The sequence below is a fragment of the Echinops telfairi genome, unplaced genomic scaffold, assembly GCF_000313985.2.
Source record: "Echinops telfairi isolate 266 unplaced genomic scaffold, ASM31398v2 ScPeMD7_60;HRSCAF=208, whole genome shotgun sequence".
Taxonomy (NCBI): Eukaryota; Metazoa; Chordata; class Mammalia; order Afrosoricida; family Tenrecidae; genus Echinops; species Echinops telfairi.
The window spans coordinates 4,640,424-4,654,157 of NW_022103958.1; the positions used below are offsets into that span (position 1 = coordinate 4,640,424).

Sequence of the window (13,734 nt, forward strand, 5' to 3'; positions counted from 1 at the left end):
CTCAAGAACAACTTTAGAGCTGGAAACATTCTAAACAGTTGGCGGCCGACATAGAAAATGGCAGACGCACAGACTTGTTTACGCTTGGGTTTAGGATCTGTGCTTGTTTATTTATGTCTTGGACAGAAGCCGGACCTTGAGAAGCCGATCTGTGTTTCGGCGCTCGGCGCTAGTGCCTTGAACGATTGCACCGGCTCTTCCGCAGTAATGTCTGGGCGTTCGTGTGTTCGGTGATCTTTTGCGCCGTCTTCTCGCTTGATGTCTCCAGAGCAGTGGCGGCGCCCGGTCTAGGGCTGAGTTACTCGGGAGGCCCTGCACTCAGGCCGCTTTCTTCTGCCGGTCGGTAGAGCGCACTCCTCGCTTCCCTCCTGTCCATTTCTCCCTCCTTTCCGGGGCTTTGTCCGCCCGTTGGACTGCAAACCGAGCCCCCACCCGCCTTGCAGGTAGGCCCGGGAGGAGCCTGGGAGGCCCGGCCCGGCCCGGCATCCTTCGGCCGCGGGGTTGAGGAGACCTTGGCGCCGGCGGGTGGGCGGGCGAACCCGCGGCCGAGACTCGGCCAGAGGAGGGGCTGACGGGGCGCGGCCGGAGGGGCGGCTCGGAACGCCCGGAGAAGCCGGAAGGAGGGAGGGATGCTGGGGCTACCCGGTGCGTTTGGCTTGGGAGGGAATGTTGGACTTGGGGCGGGTGTCGGCGCCCCCTGAGTCTGGGGGGGAAATCGCTTGCCAGGAACTGTGCGCGCTTTGACCCTCCTCCCTTTCTCCTCCTAAGGCTCCGGGTGTCAAGACTCAGTTGCGCCGGGGACCCTCTCTGAGTCCCGCCTTTGAAGGGATCCTCGAGTAGGTGGAGGCGTGTGGAACAAGGCCCTCTGGCTCTCGTGAGCGAAGTGTCGTTTTTTCGCCTTTTTTGGTTGGGGAAACCGAGGCTGAGGTCTGGGACGTGACTCTCCCCCCCATATCTCCTGGAGATCTTTAAAGGCACCGTAAGTCACTTTTTGTCATTTACCAGTTTGCTTTTTTGCCCTCTGCGTTTACCAGTCTATGCACCCCGTGATGGGTCGTGTAATTGTGTTTTCTTCTTCCAAGGAATTCAGTTTCTGCCCTGGTGACTTCAGAAGCAAAGAGACCGTGTGACGTTTTCGCCGGTGTCCCTTTTCTAAGTCTGTGTTACTGTAGCGCAAGTAGCAATGGCATTGTCTTTTTGTGTCTGGAGAGAGCATTGTATATGTTGACCAGTTTGTTTTCTTGTAGATTCTTTTTCTTTCCTCCTCCTCCCTCAGCCTGTTCTTAGTGGAAGTGTTTCAGCTATCGTTTTTGACAGAGGATGGTGTACATTTTTGAATTCGGATGTTTGTTTTTGTGAGGGTTTGCTATCTGAGAAGTATCCAAAGACAAGGGCACGGATTCCTTTTAGAATAGTTCTGCCACGTTTGGCTAGGGGTCACTACAGGTAGAAAGTGTGTGTAGGTTTAATTTGAAAGCAAACATTCTGGAAGCTCTGTTGTTTCTCTCCGAACTTGAGTGATGTGTGCTTACTCACTTTATTTTCAATGAATTTGGTGGTGTGTTCCTGTGATCACAATTTGTGGAACTTTGCTAAAAATAGATACTCAGCCTTGAGGTCAATCTAGGTTGGATACATTTCCATAGTATTTCATGGAGGAGAATGTTTTCAAAGGAGAACAGATTCAATTCCTGGTCCTTGGCTGACCCTGTACACTCAAGTTGATGACCCTGTATAATTTTAGAATACCCGTGGGTTTTGGGAAGTTTTGTTTTCCTCTTCTAATTTTCTGCGTGAGGTCAGCAAGGTTTAAATGAAAGATCCTTGTCCATGAGTGATTTTCTAGTTACTCAGACCTCAGTGCTCACAGAAAAACAGGATTAACAAAGAACCACCAGACTGTATGGAGACTCTAGATGGGAGAGTTCGGCAAAGAATGATGTGTATTCTTGGGGGGGCGGGGGGAGGCCTTTTGGTGTCAGAGGGAAGGGACATTGACCACTAGTGAATGGGGGCCAGAGTGCAGAGTAGTAATTCAGGAGTGCCTGATAGGTGCTAAATAATACACCGGGACTGCTATGAGTGTCACGGAGCAGTATTGGGGACACTTTATGTTATGTTTCTGTAGAAAAGAATTTAAAAGGTTGTATAGAGGAGGGGAGGAGGAGAAGATATTTGCTTGTGGGGGTTATCAGCCTCATACCCCTTTCTTCTGTTTATGACGGGAACCCACTTAGCTTTTAACTTATGAGATCCTATCTTATTTTGTTTTGTCAGATCAGGCACTCTTCTGCGATTTCCTTTCGGAAACATACAGGTTCCTAATATGATTGAGTTATTCTTTCAGTAAGAAATTTCCTGTGGATTCTCAAAGACACTAATTTTTTGAGTATGTTTTAGAATTTGTTCTGGAATGGAGTTATTTGTATCACTTGGAAAAGATTAGTTATATGGAGCATTTGAAAACCATCAGTAATTTTTATTAACAGAATAATAGTATATACTTTCTACTGTTTAATTGTCAACACATTTTTTTTCAGTATGTCTTAGGAGACTTCAACAACAACAAAATCAATTCCATTGAGTACATTCCAACTCATAGAGATTCCATCGGACAGGATAAAACTGCCCCTGTGGGTTTCTGAGGCTGTGATTCGTTATGGCAGTAGAAAGCCTTACGGAACTATTATTCGTTTGACCATGTTCCTGGTTTTGTGACTGCTACTGAGTTTGAGCATTTACGGTGTGCCAGGATCCTTGTGAATGTTGACAGCTAAGGTCGATGGTCTCACTCTGCCCATATTATAGTAGAGCACTTGCCTCTCTTAAAGGAATTGGAGCAAATGTTTTGTTGTCCGCACACCAAGCTCTGTTTTTCCAAGATATGCCTCAGCCCTGATTTATTTTGGAATGGGACACGGATTTTTTTTTTCCTTAGTGGTTTGATTTATAAAAACAAACCAAAAAACAAACAAAACCCCCTGAAGTTCCTTTAATCATAGTCATTCTCCTTTCTTTCTCCAGTTCCTTATAAACCCGAAGAGAACTTTCTGTTTCTTATCATAATTTCTATTTGTACAGAAATTCTATGCTAAAACAAGAAAAAAGAAATTCTATGGTATAACCTGCCTTGTGGTTTTGGGGCAGTTTGTATTTTATCTTTTCAAACCCCTCTCCTGCTCCATGAGAAATAGATCTTTCTTTTTTCCACAAAGCTAAAGTCAGTTTCAGATAAAGAACATTTTTGTGATCAATTTCTGTCAGAAAGTATGAGTCTAGTAGTCAGTGGCAGCCTGCCAATGTGATGTGGTGAAAAGAGATTAAGGAATCAGGAGACCTGAGTTTAAGGCGGAGGCTTACCCATTTGCCAGCTTAGAAATTTTGTGCAAAATGCTTATAGAGACTGTAGGGAAGTAGTTCCTTATTAAGCATTTGCACTGTGTCCCGCCCTTTATATGGGTTATCTCATTGAGTACCCATAACATCTCCCTAGGGGAGACAATGCTTTCTCCCCATGGATCCTGAAGCTAAGAGAGAGGGTACATGATAGGACCCAGTTTGAGTTCACACAGCAGAACAGGGATTCAAAAGTAAAGACTGTTGAACTTCACCTTATTATGGTGCTCTTTTGAGTCCTTATTTAGAGACTAAAGAAGACAACGCTTCTGTGATAATCTGTTAGGGGCCGGGGCGGGGAAAGTATAGGCCTATAAAAGGTGTAGGCATGTTCAAAAGTTATCTTTTGTGCCCTCTTCCAGTAGTAGTTCGTTTACAGGTGGCATCCAGGTTCTTTGACACCTTGCTGTTTTCACGGCAATGTTAAGCAAGACCATCATGCAGGACAGAGGTGAACCAACAGTGAACCAGCACTGCCAGGACTTGCTGATGTGTATGTGGAAAGGAGCAAGTGCTAGGGAAAAAGAAGTGTTGGAGGTGCTGCGGATTTAGATGGGCGAGAGTAAGGATACTTACTCCTCTTTTTCTAGTTAGTCTCGCTTTATGTAACTTTAGCATGTCTTGCTCTGGAGTACCAGGAGAGTACCAAGTGAGTGTGGGCGCTTCAGATTTGCCCTGCAGTCCCTAGACTGATTTCTTGGAAGCAGACGGCCAGCTCTACCAAAAGAAAGACCTGGTGATGCGCCTTTAGGTCACTGCCTATGGTGTGCAGTCCCTCTCTGGCGCACATGGGAAGCCAGGAGACAGTGGACTCGATGGCAGCTTACTCCATTATTTTGGGGTGTACTAGGTATCTCTCACTTCCAGGAGCCCTGGTGGTGTGGTGGGTACACATTGGGCTGTGATCCAAAAGGTCAGCAGTTTAAAACCACCAACCAGTTCTGAGGGAGAAAGCCAGTGCTTTCTACTCCTGTAAACAGTTACAGCTTTACAGCGGCAGTTCTACCCTGACCCCTAGGGTCGCACTGAGTCAGCTCACATGGCAGTGAGCATGGTTTGGGTTTGTTAATTAAATATTTTTTTTTGTTTGGATTTTATTTTTTTTAATAAATCACTTTATTAGGGACTCTTACAACTCATATAACAATCCATACATCAATTGTGTCCAGCACATTTGCCCATATGGTGTCATCATCCTTTTCAAAACATTTTCTTTATACTTGAGCCCTTGGTATCACTTCCTGTTTTCCCCTCCCTCCTCCACCCTTGTTTGGATTGTTTGTATCTCTTCTAACTTGTTTTCTGTCTGTCTGCCCAAAGAGTTGTTAGTTTCCACTTCTCTACACAAACTTTTTCTTTTTTTACTGTTTATTATTCTTGCCCTTTGCTTTTTCCCCTGTCCTTCTCGAAAGACTTTATCTAGCAGGTATTTATTGACTACTCATTAGATGCTGGATGTAAAGGTAGACCTCATGAAGTATATTCCAGTGGGGACCGGGTTTCTGATAAATAGATACATAATAATGAAATAATAAAATAACAAGCAGACAAGCAAACTTTAGGCTGAAATAAGTGCTCTGAAATAAACAGACAAGAGCCGACAGGGAGGGATGAAGGAGCAAGAAGTGGGCCTAGTGTTGGCCGGGCTTGGAGTCTTGAATGTTGACATTTGTAATCCACCTACAAAACCCGAAAGCGCTATATACCCTGATTCAGGAAATGAAAGTCCTCCTGCTGCTCTCATAATGGAATTGTGTTTCAGATGACTACATGTAACCTTTGCCTATCATCTAAAGCATTGGTTTTAACATTGGATAACCATCCAGCATGCTTGACCAGAGAGTTTAATATTTTCCTTCTAATGTGCCTTAATTTAATGCGTTCTCATTTAATATTATTTTTTTCCCCATATTAAGCTGTTGTTTGAAAGAGAAGTTCAATGAGTTTGAATGTTGGGATACATGCATTCAGGTGAATTTGTGGCAAGCGATAGATAGAAGTACTTAGCCTTAAAAAATGGGTAGACTTGATTGGGGAAGAGAGAGACTGTTCAATAAAGATGGCCCAGGAGCAAAAGCTGACGACTAGAACGTTCCTTCAGAGTTGACAGGGAAAGATTTCTTCCGGAGCTTGTACTCTGAATTTGGACTCTGTTCTCCTATGTAGTAAGAAAATAAGTTTCTGTCTGTTAAAGAACCCCTCCTACCCCCACCTTGAAAAAGAAAGATAGGCAAACTGTTGAAATTGAAAGGAAAGTTGTAGGCTCGGTAAAGTCAGTCAGTGAAAAAGAGGAAATTATTTCCCTCCAGGAGATAAATTGACCCAGTAGCTGCAACAATGGGCTCAAACATAACAATAATCCTGAGGCTGGCGCAGGCCCAGGCAGTGAGTGACTGGTTCTGTTGTATATAGGGTTGCCGAGCGCGTCAGAAACGCCTCAGTGGCACCTAGCAACAGGAGAACCTGAAGCACTTGCAGTCGACGCTCAAAGATTGCAGCCTTCAGTATGGATTACAACTCAAAGTAATGACGATCATCTTCACAACTGGACCAATAGGTCCATCATGATAGATGGAGAGAAAGTTGAAGTTGTCAAAGATTTTGTCTTCCTTGGATCCACAATCAGTGCTCATGGAAGCAGCAGCCATGAGATCCAAGCTGTATTGTTTTGGGTAAATCTGCTGCACAAGACCTCTGTAGTGTTGAGAAGGTTACTCAGAGCACTAAAGTGTGCCCGACCCAGACCATGATGTTTTCAGTCACCTCCTATCCATTTTAAAGTTGGATGTTGAATAAGGAAGACTGAAGAATAATTGATGTGTTTGAATTGTGATGCTGGAGGAGAATATTGAAAGTACCATGGATTGCCAAAAGGGCAAATAAATCTCTTGGAAAAGTATAGCCAGAATGCTCCTTTGAGGCGAGGGTGGTAAAGCTTCATCTTATGTGCTTTGGACCACATTGTCAGGAGAGACCAGACCCCCCTGGAGAAGGGCTTCGTGCTGGGTGAAGTAGAGGGCAGTGTAAAAGAGGAAGACATCGTACTGAGCTGAAAGATAATTGTGAGGATGGTGCAGGAAAGGGCAGTGTTTTGTTGTTGTACACAGGGTCCTTATTGTTAGGAAAGCACCTAACAACAACAGCAATGTTTAAAGTAGTCCTGCAGGTGGTCAGTTAGCTTTAAACAGACCTTTCTTGAGATTCTTGCCCTGTTTGCTGGCTCCGTGAAACATGAAAATATTTGGGATTGGGCCATTTCATAGGGTGGCAGTGAAAGTTGGTTTACAGATAGCAACAATACCATTGCCTCACTGGCTTTCTACCCGACGGCTCAGGACTGGGCTGTGCTTTGTTCTGTTTCCAATCAGAACCAACTCAATGACCCCTAACAACAACCCAAAACCAAAAAAACCAGATTCACTGCCATTGACTCAATACTGACCCTGTGGGTTTCTGACACTGCACACTATTAACTGTGTACAGGAGTAAAATGTCCCGTCTTTTTCCCAAAGAACTGCCGACCATGGAGATTGCATCCCAGTGTGTAACCACTATACCACCAGGGCTCTCTGGCTAATAGCAGCAGCAGCAGCAGCAGCAAAGTAGCAATATCTAAAGTCTCATTTGAAGCCTTTTTTCCAAGAAATTGAACATATTTTGTAAACATTTTTACTAATGCTTATCAGAATTCTGTTTCTGTCTCTTTAGAATGAAGGGGCACAAATTTCACATCATCCTTTATTATTTGCTTATTTTTCTCCAATATAGCATGTATATCCTCCCACGAACCAACATTGCTGTCGTATAGGATCGATAAATGAAGCATCTGCAGTTTTGCTGAGTTGGAGGGTGTTGATCTGCATGTGTGACTTGGGGAGTGAATTAAGTATTTCCATTTCTGTGAGAGGGCAGAAAACCCCTGTTCTCTTGAGGAACAGTATAGTGCACTGACTCAGGAGCCAGGCAGCCTGACTTCAGAACCCTAGCTGAGCTACTTACTAGATCTGATGTGGGCAAGTTACATAAACCTCTTTGTGCCTTTCCTCATCTGTAGAGCATCGTAACATACAGCAGTGGTAAGAATTAAATGACTTAATATGTGTAACTTTAGAAGAGCACAACTAAAATTATCAGTATTATCATAACAAGACAGTGATTACATATGTGCTTCAAAAGAAGAACAAATCTACAGATATTTGGATTGAAGCTTGGTACTTTTGAGAAAACTGGAATAAAGACTGGAAAGTTACTACAGCAGCAAATTTAGCTCATCTTCCCCTCCTTAATGACTTGCTGCCCACAAGCTGATTCCCTCTCCAAGTAGATCCGAACAGAACTACCCCACAGGTTTTGAAGGCGGCAAATCTTTATGGCCATACATTGCCACATCTACCTCAGGACCTTCCCTTCAGCCGCCTTCAAATTAAGTAGAAGGGTGCAGCTTTACTGGGGAGGAAAACCTAGAAAGCAACAATGTCCAAGCAAGTTCTTAATGTAAGATGGATGAGACATTTTTGAGAATTTTCATAATATATGTAGCAAAACAGGCCAAGACTATTCTAGGAATAAAGGAACATTTCCTTGGAAAACAGAAAACGTCTGAATTAGCATGTGTATTTTACCACGTATTTAAACTGTGGTTGGTGCTTAAAGGGTTTGAAAGAGGATGATTAAAAAATGGAAAAAATGCCAATACTAGGAAATGTTTTGAGAATGATGAGGGCAATGAATGTACAAATGCGTTTTACACAATTGATGTATGTACGGATTGTGATAAGAGTTGTATGAGCCCCTAATAAAATGATTAAGAAAAAATGCCAATACGTAGGGAAAAGTTAAAGACAGCAGGCCATCTTGGGTCAACCTCTTGAAGTGGGAGCATACTTTCTGCACAGTGGGAAAAGCTCAGAATCCAGTGGAGTTCATTTTTTCTATTCTTATGCCCTTAGAAATTGTGGGTTGCTTCAGTCTGCCTTCCAAGACATTTTTCTCTCTAAATCTCTTTAATATTCCTGCACTGTCATTTAAAACATCTATCTACTGATTAGAGCAGTGTCTTATTTATCAGTCATTCATTCAGTCCATGCTTTTTGAATGTCTACCTCTGTGGTAGGTGGAGAAGATACCAGCATAGGTCAACAGAAACAGTGCCTACTGAGTGCTACTTGCATGCCAGAAGTTGTATGTACAAAGTACGTTGTGTCATCCATCCTTTTCATTTTCATAACAATCTCAATTCCCCCATTCTATAGCTGTGGAAATTGTGGCATAGACTGATTTAGCAATTTGCTCAAGGCCATGTAGCTGGTAAGTTCAGGATTTGAATCCAAGAAGTCTATTGCCAGTCTCTTTCTTAAATGCTAAGTTAAACGGACTCCAAACGCCTTTAAAGAAGTCTAAAACCTGTGGACATTGTATCATTTTCTATTCAGACCCTTGTAAGACAGTATAAGTGCTCCATAGGGTTTCCAAGGCTGTGGATCTTTACAGAAGCAGACTGTCTCTACTTTGTCCCTCAGAGTGGTTGGTAGTGGCAGTCAACCTTTTGGTTAGCAGCCTAAGTACATAACCCTGTGTTTCCAGGGCTCCTTAAAAGAGTTCTGTACGCTTAAACCAGTGGTTCTCAACCTGTGGGTCGCGACCCCTATGGAGGTTGAAGGACCCTTTTACAGGGGTCTCCTGATTCATAACAGTAGCAAAATTAGTTATGAAGTAGCAACGAAAATAATTTTATGGTTGGAGGGTCACGATTCACAACAGTAGCAAAATTACAGTTATGAAGTAGCAACGAAAATAGTTATATGGTTGGAGGGTCACCACAACATGAGGAACTGTATGAAAGAGTCACGGCATGAGGAAGGTTGAGAACCACTGCTTTAAACGATGGCTACAATATTAAGACTAGAGCAGAAAAATAAGCAAAATGGATTTTGTGTATGCCCTGATAGAGATTATTGTCTAGAGGGGAAAGAGACAGTAAACACACATGTATAATTGCAAAGTGTGCTAAGTCCTGTGAAGGAAAGTAGAAAAGGGATGGGAGTAGGGGAACCTGGATTGCATTGGGGTTTGCGGCAGAATTTCTAAGAAGTGGTACTTAAGCAAAGACTAGGAAGATGAAAAGAGAAGATTGTTTTGAAAGCCTTGAGTGGACAAAAATTAGGCATATTTGAGAAACGGAAACACGGTATTGCTAAGTGGGAGAGAGGATTTTGATATTATGATTAATTGGAATCCTTTGAAGGTTTTAGACATGTGCGTCATGATCTGCTGTGTTGATTTTTTTGAGATTCCTCTGGCTACATTGTGGGGAGTGGCTTGGGATGAGAAGTGAAGGAAGTCTAGTTAAGAAGCTACTGTAGCCCAGGCAAAAGATGAGGATGGTTAGTTTAAGCCAGGGGTCCTCAAACTACGGCCCGCAGGCCACATGCGGCCCACTGAGAACATTTATCCAGCCCGTCTGGTGTTTTTGCCCTGTTTGTTTTTTTACTTCAAAATAAGATATGTGCAGTGTGCATAGGATTTTGTTCATAGTTGTCTTCTTTTTTTAACTATAGTCTGGCCCTCCAACGGTTTGAGGGACAGTGAACTTAAAAAGTTTGAGGACCCCTGGTTTAGGCTATAGGCAATGGGGATGGAAAGAATTAGAAATATTTAGTATTTTGAAATTCGAACAGGCAAGACTGAATGATGGGTTGGATATGTAGAAAGAAGAAGGTGCCAGGTATTACACCTAGACTTTTGGTTTGAGTGTCTGGACAGATGAAGGTGCTGTATCTGAGACGGCAGCTTTGAGCAACAGTAAAGTTTGACTGCAGTTGGGGAATGTCGTGAAGCAGTCAGTTTTGGTCAGGCCTACGAAAACATCTCAGCAGAGAGAGCAACAATGTAAGCTGTTGGGAGATAAAGAGTGGCACTGGGTTTATCAGTCTGGAGGCTGCTGGGTGTAGATAGCATTGACAGTCAAGTAGAATGGAGGAGATCTACCAGAGAAATAGTTACTAGTAGGGGAAGCACACTCAGAACCAAGAGAAAATTCAGGAAGAACATGATGTTACAGAAACTGAGAGGAGCATGTTTCCCGAAGGAAGGAAATAGTGTATTTGATAGGCTATAGCAAGAGCAGTGTTGGAAGACTATAAAGGCAGGAGCCAGATTGATGCGGGCTTGCGGAATAGGAAGGAAAGAGAGCATTTTTATATTTTAATGAATAGTATGTCTGTCCATAAGAAGGAAAACCGTAAGACTGAAGTCTGTGATGATAGGAGGCATAACTTTTGCTTCTTTGTGTCCTTGATTGCTTACCCTTGATATCTTTTAAGTTTTATTGCCACTTCATCTTCATATCTCAAATTCAGTAGTTCAGTCATATCAAGAAGAGTTGTGTAAAAAAAAAAGAAAAAAGAGTTGTACAATCATTACCACAATCAATTTTAGAACATTTTCTTTTTCCTTATACTCATTATTTATGTAATTATTTTTTAAATGTGGCAAAAATATACACAATGAAACAAGTCTCCAATTCAGCAGTGTATAATTCAGTGCCACTGATTACACTCTTCGTGTTGTACACCATTATTGATATCCTTTTCCAAATTATTATTCCACCACCATTAACATAAACTCAGTGGTGCCCCTGAGCAAATATACTTTTCCTTTTCACCCACGGTAACCACAGGCCACGTTTGGTTTCATTTCTTCTCTTTTTCTTCTGGTAGTTAGCTTGACATAATAACCTGCATATTTTGTCAGAGGTTGTTTTAAAGGAGAACGGGTAAAGGATTGAGGTTATTTGCAAGCTGGTAAGAGTAACGCTTCGTGTAGTCTTTGTATATTGACTTTAAAACGCGAAACCATTGCGGTTGTGACAGTGTTGACAGTGGCAGGAGCTGCCCTGTGGGGTTTCCAAGGTTGTAATCTACTGAAGCAGCTCTGTCTTTCTCCCTCGGAGAGGTTATGAGTTCTGACTGCTGTTGAGCACTTAGCTGTAGTACCCAGGGCTCCTTATGCTTTAGTCTTACTCTCGCTCAAGTTTACTTACTACTTACATACTTTTAAAATTTTACTTCTTAAAAACTTTTCAACTCTTCTCTATCTTAATTCCTTTCTTGCCTGCCTGTGTGTCCTGCCTGGAGAAGAACATCATGTTTGGGAACGTAGAAGGCCAGCAAAAAAGAGGAAGACCCTTGAGGAGATGGCCGGACACAGTGGCTGCAACGACAGGCTCAAAGAGAGCAAACACTGAGGATGGCTTTGTTTTGGTGTACACAGGTCCCTGTGTCACAACCAACTCGACAGTACCTCACAGCCGCCACCCGCCTATTAGGGCTTTGTATTTTCACATTAGAAGCTTTTACACTTCTTATTTTTATTTTTCGTAATTGCTTTCCTGTGGTCACTGTTATTATAGCTAATTAGTTGAAATGTTTGCCTTTAATCCTATCTCCCCCCCCCTTTCATTTATTTATCTATTATTAGGTCTTATTTCCAAGTAATGTGCTGTAGAATTGTGATGAAACTGTGGACTCATTTTGGTTTCTATTTTGCTTGCCATTTACCTATTCTTTACCCAGGGTCTAATTAGTTATATTCAGATAATATTGAGCATCTTATAAAATGGTTTTCCTGGGAAGCACTAAACATTTTATGGACATTGTCCCATCAGTTCCCTTAACATTTTGGTTTTACATTTGCATATTTCTGATGGGATAATTGAAGCACAGCATCTGCATCTTTTTACTTCCCAGCATCTTCAGAGTATGGCAGTGATGAAACTGGGAATTTAGGACTCGTAATCATGTTCTTTGTCTGAGGTGACCCATTTAAAGTCATGTTGCTTTTACACGAAACTGTTTGAAATGGCCTGCCTATATTTTACAGTCTCTTGAAGAGACTGCTCAGGTGGTGTAAGCAGATGTTTTCCTTCTCTAAAGGACAGGGCAGAAGGGAATGTGTTTTAATTGCAACAGAAGGAATATAGATTGCTTATTAGAAAGAACTTCCTGACTACAAGCTATTGGAATGTGCCCAAGGAAGGTTGTGCAATATCTTCCCCGGAGACTTACTGTCTTCCTGGTATGGTTTAGGTGTGAATTGAGGGAACTGACCCAGGTGCTTCCTGAGGTCCCTGATGATCCCAGGACATGATTGTTCTAAGGCTACTCCAAATAGCATCTCTGGCATCTCCATGGGTTTATTTTCATATTTCTCATGAAGAAAGAGAGAGTAGGTAAATTGCTCAGATCTCCCAGTAAAATATGAGATTAGCATTCTAAATCATCTTGGCTCCCATGCCTTTGTTGACTGCTTAGGGACTTGTTCCATGCCTTCAGTGAATCTTTTCTTGGCTGTGTGATATCGTAGTGTTAGGATTCTTCTTAAACCATAGGATGAAAGCCAACATCTGTAGCTTCCACAGAGTGTGTGATTTGAGAGTTGGCTGGGCTCAGATTGGAAAGACTGAGCATCTCTTTCCTGTAAAAATTGCTTTGGTCTCTGGGTACACATGCAGAAATGGGAACACATTATCAATAACAGATTAAGGTAATGGGTTCTTAATGACTAGTTTAGGCATGGGCCAGGTTAAAATTGTTTAGGTGAAGGAGCGCATGACATAGATACATTTTTGATATGTGGTGCCTGGAGACTTAGAAGCCCAGAAGATGGACAAATAAACATTAAGTTCTGTTAGTATAGGACAGGAACGTAAAAATACTCATTAAATACAATGTTAAGTTGCCAGCTTAAATGCTCGGCCCAGGAAAAGCCAGAGCTGAGGTATCAGTCCAGCATCAATTCATCCACTTCCCACTCGGTGTCTCCATTGAGGTAGCTCAAAGGAAGCTCTGTGTACGCACAACCAGACTCCTGCTTGGGTCAGCGGGTCAAGGACTCACTGGATGTCTAAGTTGGAAAAGGAGTTTTCCATTGGTACCTTTAATGGAAGCTAAGCGTTATTATTTATTTTTTAGTTGAATTTTGGGAGTGGTATTTGTTCACTTCCCTGCTACTGAAAATATCCTGAAATACCTACATTTATTGAGCATTGTTGAATTTACCTCAGCTCTTAGCACTGTAGAACAAATAGTGGGGAGCCATCTTTTCCATGCTCACCATATTCTGGGAGCTTTTATTTGTTCTTTTTTTAGTCAGACAGACCTACAGAGTATGGATGGTGGTATCTCTGTTGTAAAGGACAAGAAAAAGATCTCTTGTTTCTGGCCACAGCCCTTGCAACAGAGAAGGCCATGAAGTCTTCGGGTTTAGGTCAGCCTGAGTTTCTCACTGTGCTCCCTGGAGGGGCGCGGGAGAGTAAGGAGGCGCTTTGATTCTACGCCG

The 13,734-nt window shown here is 42.6% G+C and overlaps 1 protein-coding gene across 8 annotated transcripts in view; it reads left to right on the top strand.

Moving 5' to 3' along the window:
* Positions 1-246: 246 nt before the first annotated feature.
* AMBRA1 (autophagy and beclin 1 regulator 1) overlaps positions 247-13,734 on the top strand; it is a 183,384-nt gene continuing 169,896 nt past the window's right edge. For all 8 annotated transcript variants that reach the window (XM_045290836.1, XM_045290837.1, XM_004708334.2 and 5 more), the window contains exons 1-2: positions 247-443; positions 769-979. The gene's annotated coding sequence lies outside the window, so the exon portion shown is untranslated. The remainder of the gene's footprint in view (positions 444-768; positions 980-13,734) is intronic.